Source organism: Chrysochloris asiatica, unplaced genomic scaffold, assembly GCF_000296735.1.
Source record: "Chrysochloris asiatica unplaced genomic scaffold, ChrAsi1.0 scaffold00028, whole genome shotgun sequence".
Classification (NCBI taxonomy): domain Eukaryota; kingdom Metazoa; phylum Chordata; class Mammalia; order Afrosoricida; family Chrysochloridae; genus Chrysochloris; species Chrysochloris asiatica.
Genome location: NW_006408546.1, coordinates 14,045,755 through 14,052,847, shown reverse-complemented (window position 1 = coordinate 14,052,847; position 7,093 = coordinate 14,045,755).

Below are 7,093 nucleotides of genomic sequence, written 5' to 3'. Positions count from 1 at the left end.
ATGATCTCCCATTCCAGAAGCCAGTGTCTGAAAGAGACAAATTACTTGACACTTTCTGGTAATTCTGCTATGAAATTTCCAATGTCCAAATAAAACAGGCCAGTCTAAGGTTTTCAGGGCCCTTTTAGACTTCCTTATAGATGATTATTATAGGCTGGACTTTTTTTACTTTCATTGAGATATTTGCCACCGAATAAAGGAGAAAGTTTTATTTTATGCTATCAGGTTAAAATAATTTTTCAAGATTAATCCCTGCATTTAATAAAAATTCCAAAAATCAATCCCTGCATTTAATTTAAAAAAAATTTGTTAAACCCTGCGATGGATCACAAAATTCTTTGCCATTTACTTACCTTAACAATGGTTCATTTTTTAGCTTACTCTGTAAAAATAAACTGTTGGGGAGGGAGGGGCCAAATGATTTCATTTGTGACCATCCAAAACAAAAACTTTTAAACAATTTGAAAAAGTCATAAAATCATAAAAGTCTAGTCAAGCTCTTTCAACTCAAGGGTATTGTTTTATTTTGTTGTTTTTAAGTGGTGTCGAGTAAGTTCCAACTCATAGCAACCCTGTATAGAGTTTCCAAGGAGCGACTGGTGAGTTTTATTTACCATTGCAGAAATATAAGCAGAGACCTCTAGACTTGTTTTGTTTCATTACTTTGAAAAATAAGAAGTATGGCTACTTAAATGGCTATTAAATTTTAGGTATATTGAAACAGTTATTGATCTTGCTCTTAGAGGTTCCCCAGAATGAGGCTACAGGAAGAAACTAATAGTCTTTACATCCAGAACATATATGTAAATAGCTATATAAAGTATATAGTCTTTACAGTCTTTCCGCTTTTTCCAGTCACTCTCTAAGGAGTGAGAACTGAAAGGATTGGCTTCACCTAGAGCTTGAAGAAAGGAAGACATTGTCTTCGTAGAGAAGGAGCCTGTTCCACCACAAATGCTTTCTGGCTCCAAGGCAAAAACACAAACTGTACTTCAAAATAAAGTCCCTTCCTAAAATATTTTAAAGGAGATTCTAGTTGAATAGTGGGTGGATTTCATTTTGCTCTATAATTTTAATTCTTTGCTACCAAGACTATAAACAAATCTATAACCCTCTGTCGATGACTGTATCATTTCTTCTTTTTCCTCCTTGCCGTCTTCTGATATCTGGCTCCTTTATTCAGATACAGTTCTATAGATTTGGCCAGAAAATAGTAACATACTTTTGTCTTTGGTGCCCTCCTCTGGCCATTTTATTATTACAACCAATGCATCTTTCAGCATTTTGTTAGTGCCTTGGAGTGTGTTCCCACTCACAGCGACCCTGTATAGAGTTTCTAAGGTGGGGCTGATAGGTTTGAACCGCCGTCTTGCAGTTCAACCCAACTTTACAGTCCAATGCTTAGCCTACAGAGGTGCAACAGGTGGAGAGTAAATCCTACACATGGAGAGAGTAAATCCTCAATAAGGAAGTCAGGACTAAGGTGTGACTGACCCAAACTGTGGTATTCTCAATTGCCTCATCTGCATATGAGACTTCTGGTGTGGTGCTATAAGATAAGCAGTGGACTGCAAACCACAAGATTAGTGGTTCAAACCCACCAAGTGCTCTTCAGAAACCCTATACAGGGCCATTGTGAGTCGGGATCCAAGCGAAGGCACTTAACAACAACAACATATGTATGTGAAAGTTGAACAGTGAATTAAGGATGACCATATGGCACCAGGACTGCCAGAAGAACAAACAAATCTGTATTGGAAGAAGTACAAACAGAATGCTCCTTAGAAGCCAGGATGAGACTTCCTCTCTCCTACTTCCAACATGTTATTAGGAGGGACCAGTCCCTGGAGAAGGACTTTATGCTTGCTAAAGTAGAAAGTCAGCAAAAAACAGGAAGACCCCCAAGAAAATGGGTTAACACAGTGGCAGCAGCAATGGACTGAAACATATCAATTGTGAGGATGGCACAGGACCGGGCAGTGTTTTGTTCTGTTGTGCATGGGGTTGCTATGAATTGGAACCAGGTCAATGACATCTAACAACAAGAAGAAAGTTAGCTAATGTAAGATTTAAAAGCCACGTGTTTCACTAGAAGGCCAATAAACCATCCATCCAACCAAATGAAGACCAAGCCCCAGACCCAAGCAGGTCCAAGGTCAAGTTGGACAAAAATATCAGAGTTAGAATAGTTCTTCCTGCACTTCTTCTCCTGTCATCATAATAATCATAGTTGCTACATCTGAGTCCTTCTGTTATAACGAAAGGAGCCCTTGAGGCAGAACGGTTAAGCACTAGGGTGTTAACTGAAAGGCCAGTGGTTCGAATTCTCCAGTCACTGTGTGAGAGAAAGATGCAGTAATCTGTTTCAGTAAATATTTAATGTTGGAAACCCTCTAGGGCAGTTCTACTCCCTTGCTTCAGTTTATCATAACTCACCATTCAAAAATAAGTTATCCAATCAAAGTAGCATATATGTGACTGGGAGCTCTGGTGGCCCCTAAAGAGCTCGGCTACTGACTTTAAGTTCAATGGTTCAAACCCACCAGCTGCTCTGCGGGAGAAAGGTGAGGCAATCTGCTTCTGTAAAGATTTGTAGCTTTGGAAATTCTATGAGGCTGTTCTACTTTGTCCTATCGGGTCACTAGGAGTTGGAATTAACTCAGTGGCAGTGGTTTGGGTTTGGGTTAATATATGACTTACTGAGATAAAAACAAGTTAGAAAGTAAAACTAGCTAATATTGGTGAAAATTGTTGAGCCCTTACTTTATGACAGGCACTACGCGGCTTGCCCTGCATTCATAATCACAACAATTCTACAAGGTAAATATTGCAGTTAGTCCCGTTTTATAACTGAGGCTTAGAGAAATTAATTTAATCACACTCAACCACTGACCAGTTAAATAAGCTCAGGCAATTTGACACCAAAGCCTGCATTCTTAACAACTATGTTATTGAATTTTGCATAAAGAGTGCTTGACAACCAAATACATCACAGGTGAGTGGAATTTCAAGTAGCATAATACGGTAGAGTAGACAATTCTGGTGGTGAGACTTCCAGTTAAACCTAGTGGGTTGCGCACATTCATTTATCTCTGTTCCTTCCTAAATTCCACTCAAATGAAAGTAAAAGAAGGTAAGAGGAATAAAAGACAAGAATAAGAAGAATGGGGAAAGAGGCAACGTCAGAAAAAAGATGACAAGATTTTGAATGACAAGAAACACACAGGGAAACAGCAACTGATATAGCAGAGTAGCAGCTGAAACCTAAATTCCTGCAGATGGATACTAGCAAAAACATGCTGATTCCTGCAACTTCCATTCTTAAATCCAGATAGGCTCAAATCTCAGAAGCTCCAGGAATTAACAAAGACAGGACTGGGGCTTAGGACTGCAAGTCTGTATATGGAGTTATCAGACATACAGGCGTACCCCATCCACCCCCAGGAAACCAGAGTCTCCAGACCCAGAAAGTTCAGGCAAAGTAAAAGAAAGAGTGAAGTTCTGATGTATCAGACTGAACAAGAGACATCTGCATAGTGAATAGTGAGTTTCCCAACCCCTTCTCTACTTACTTTCCAGGACACATCTGCAGTCAGCTGTGCATATTTCAGGAAGATTAGAGGAATCTTCTTGGAGAATTCAAAAGCACCAAAGGAAAAAAAGTTATCTACTGAACCGACTCAATGGCACTTAACAACTGACATTTTGGGTCCTGGTGTGGCACTGTAGATTAAGCACTGGACCACAAGGTTGGTTTGAACATGCCAGGCCAGCAGATCAAATCCACCAGTTGCTCCTTGGAGAACGTATACAGGATCTCTTTGAGTTGGAACCAACACAGAAGTACTTAACAACAACAACAACAACAACAACACTGGCATTTTGAATCCCATTAATAAAAAGCTGTCTTCTTGATCAAGTTAAGAAGGGTCCACCATTCAACAGACTGTATTTACACAAAGCTTCAGATCTCCTTTAAATTCCTATTCATCTTCAAAGTTCAAGAAACTATTTTTCTTGAGCTAAGAACGTTTGTTAACTTTTCTTAAATGATTGTTTTTTTGCAAAGGCTTTCAACTGTGTGGATCATGACAAGCTATGGACAACAGTGTGGAGAATGAGTATTCTGAAACACTTTATTGTGCTCATGAGGTACCTGTACATAGAGCAAGAGGCAATTGTTCAAACAGAACAAGGGATCACTGAATTGTTTAAAATTAGCATAAGTGTGTACCAGGGTTGTATCCTTTCACTGTATTTATTCCGTGTGAATGCTGGTCAGATAATCTGATCAACTGGATTATATACAGAAAGAGGCATCAGGATTGCAAGAAACCTCAATCCTGCAATATGCAGATGATACAGCCTTGCTTGCTGGAAGTGAAGAGGACTTAAATACTTATTGATGAAGATCAAAGATCAACATAAAACAAAAATCCTCACAACTGGACCAATAAATAACATCATGATAAATGGAGAAAGAAAGTAAAAGTATTCATTTTGAATTGGATCCACAATCAGCACTCAAGGAAGCAGCAGTCAAGAAATCAAATGAGATAATCGTTTAGGCAAATTGGCTGCAAAAGACCTCCTTAAAGTGCTAAAGAGCAAAGATACCAGTTTGAGGACTAAGATGTGCCTGACACAAACCAAGGTATTTTCCTTCATTCTTTCTTTTTCTCTCTCTCTTTCTTTCTTTTAACTTTTTATTTTGAATTAAATGAAGTTTTACAGACAAGATTATCAGTTTCACATTCCACAAATCATGTACTCTGTTTTATCTTATGATTGCATCCCTCTCGATGCAACTACAGTTGTCCCGCTTCTTCCATGTTATTTCTACTTCCATTCTATTCACCTTCCCATCCTTTCTCAACTTTGTCCCTAAGTAAATTTTGCCCTTTTTATTTTGAATGATCAACACTTCCATACTGGGCATACCTTAACTAGTGTTGTTGTCTTCCCTATGTACTTAACCTACTAAGTGGCTGAAAATTAGACCACAAGGGCAAATTCCTTTCCAGACCTAAAAGGTAGTCAAGGGCCATAGTCTCAAGTTCCTCCAGTGTCTTCTGACCAAGAAGACCGGTCTCTATTTTTTAATGATTTTCAGGTTTGGTCCACATTTTCTCCCACTCCATCTAGAACCTTCTAATGTGATCTTTTTCAGAGCCGTTGGTAGTTGTATACAGTCCCCATCTAGTTCTTCTGGACTCAGAGTCATAGAGACTGATGTTCACATGTTCCATTCGTCCACTGACCTAATTGATTCCAAGAAGCTTCAATTCTCATCACTCCTCTATCTTCCAAGCATGGAGAGACCAACAGATGCACCTTAGATGCTCTCATGAGCTTTTAAGATCCCAGCTGCTACTCACCAAAGAAGGATTTAGAACATTGTCTTTGGGGATTATGTTCTGCCAGTTGACCCTGTTGTCCCCTGAGATCATGATCCTCAGCTCCCAGGCTCAGAAACTCATTGCCTTAGGGTGTTTGATAATATCTAAGAAGCTTTCATCATTTTGAAAACTGTATGCTCCACTACATTCATAGTTGTGTATGAAGGAAAGGTAAAATACTTATGTACAAATAATTTCTTTCAAACTCATATATTTGTGGGTATGCTCCTACTCTTCCCCCATACCCATTCAGCCTGGGTCTCTTTCCTTGTATCTACCCACAGAACCCTGTTGTTCCAGTGTTGTGTATATATCACTATTTACCTCTATCCTCTTTAGTCCTTACATACCTCCCTGTGTCTTCACCTGTCTTCATCATTCTTCTTCCAACCTCCCAATTCTTGTATATTGCCTTTCTCCTCCTTGTACATTACCCTCCCCATCTCCTGCGTTAATATGTGTCTAGCCTCTAGCTAGTGAATTTTTCAGTCTTCTCTCCCACCCCTAGTAACCATCAAAGAATGTCTCTTTTAGTGTGAAAACCTTTTCTTGAGTTTTTACAATTGTAGTCACATACATTATTTATCTGTTTGTGATTGATTTATTTCACTCAGCATAATGTCCTCCAGGTCCATCCATGTTATGAGGTGTTTTGCAGATTCATCATTATTCTTCAATATTACATAGTATTCTACTGTATGTTTGTACCAAAGTTTGTTTATCCATTCTTTCATTGATAGGCATTTAGGTGGTCTCCATCTTTTTGCTATAGAACTGTGATAAATATGTGCATATATCTACTCCTATCATGGCTCTTATTTTATTGTGCATATATGCCAACTAGAGGGATTGTTGGATCATGAGGTATTTCTATATACAACTTTCTGAGGAAGCACCATACCGTTTTCCACAGTAGTTGAACAATTTTACAGTCCCACCAGTAATATAGGAGGGTTCTGTCTCTTCATACCCTCGCTAATGTTTGTTTGTTTGTTTCTATTGAGTGTTTTGTTTTGTTTTTTAACTTCGCTATTAATGTGTGGGTGAAATGATATCTCGATGTTTTGATTTGTATCTCTAATTGATTAGGCTAATGATCATGAACATTTCTTCATATGTTTGTTGGTTGCCTGAATGTCTTTCATTGGTGAAGTGTCTATTCATATCCTATGCCCAGTTTTATACTGAGTAGTTTGTCTTGTAGTTTTCTATAAATTTTAGAGATTTAATCCCCTGTCTGATATGTCATTGCAAAAAATGTTTTCCACAACTGTGGACTCCCTTTTTACACTTTCAGTGAAATCTTTTGATGCATATAAGTGTCTAATAGCATTCTTCTGGGTTTTCACTTACAAGCAGCCCAAGCACAAAGCAGGCAAAGCTACTCTCCAGGACCCTCGCTCCAAGCTTCAATCCAACTGATTTTTGTATATTGATCTAGTACCCGGCCACTTCGTTAATCTTTCAATGCGTTCCAATAATTTTCTTACTAAGTCTTTAGGATTTTCTATGTATACAATCATATCTATTTTTTAGAAGCTCCCAGTCACCTATTTTGTCTTCTACTGTTTGTGTGTTTTTAGTAATATTTATGACATGTATTAGTCATGTACAACTTTGCCCCTATTTTTGCATTGATGATTTTTATTGTTGGTTCATTTCAAATACCTTCTTTAGATAGCATAAGAGATGAC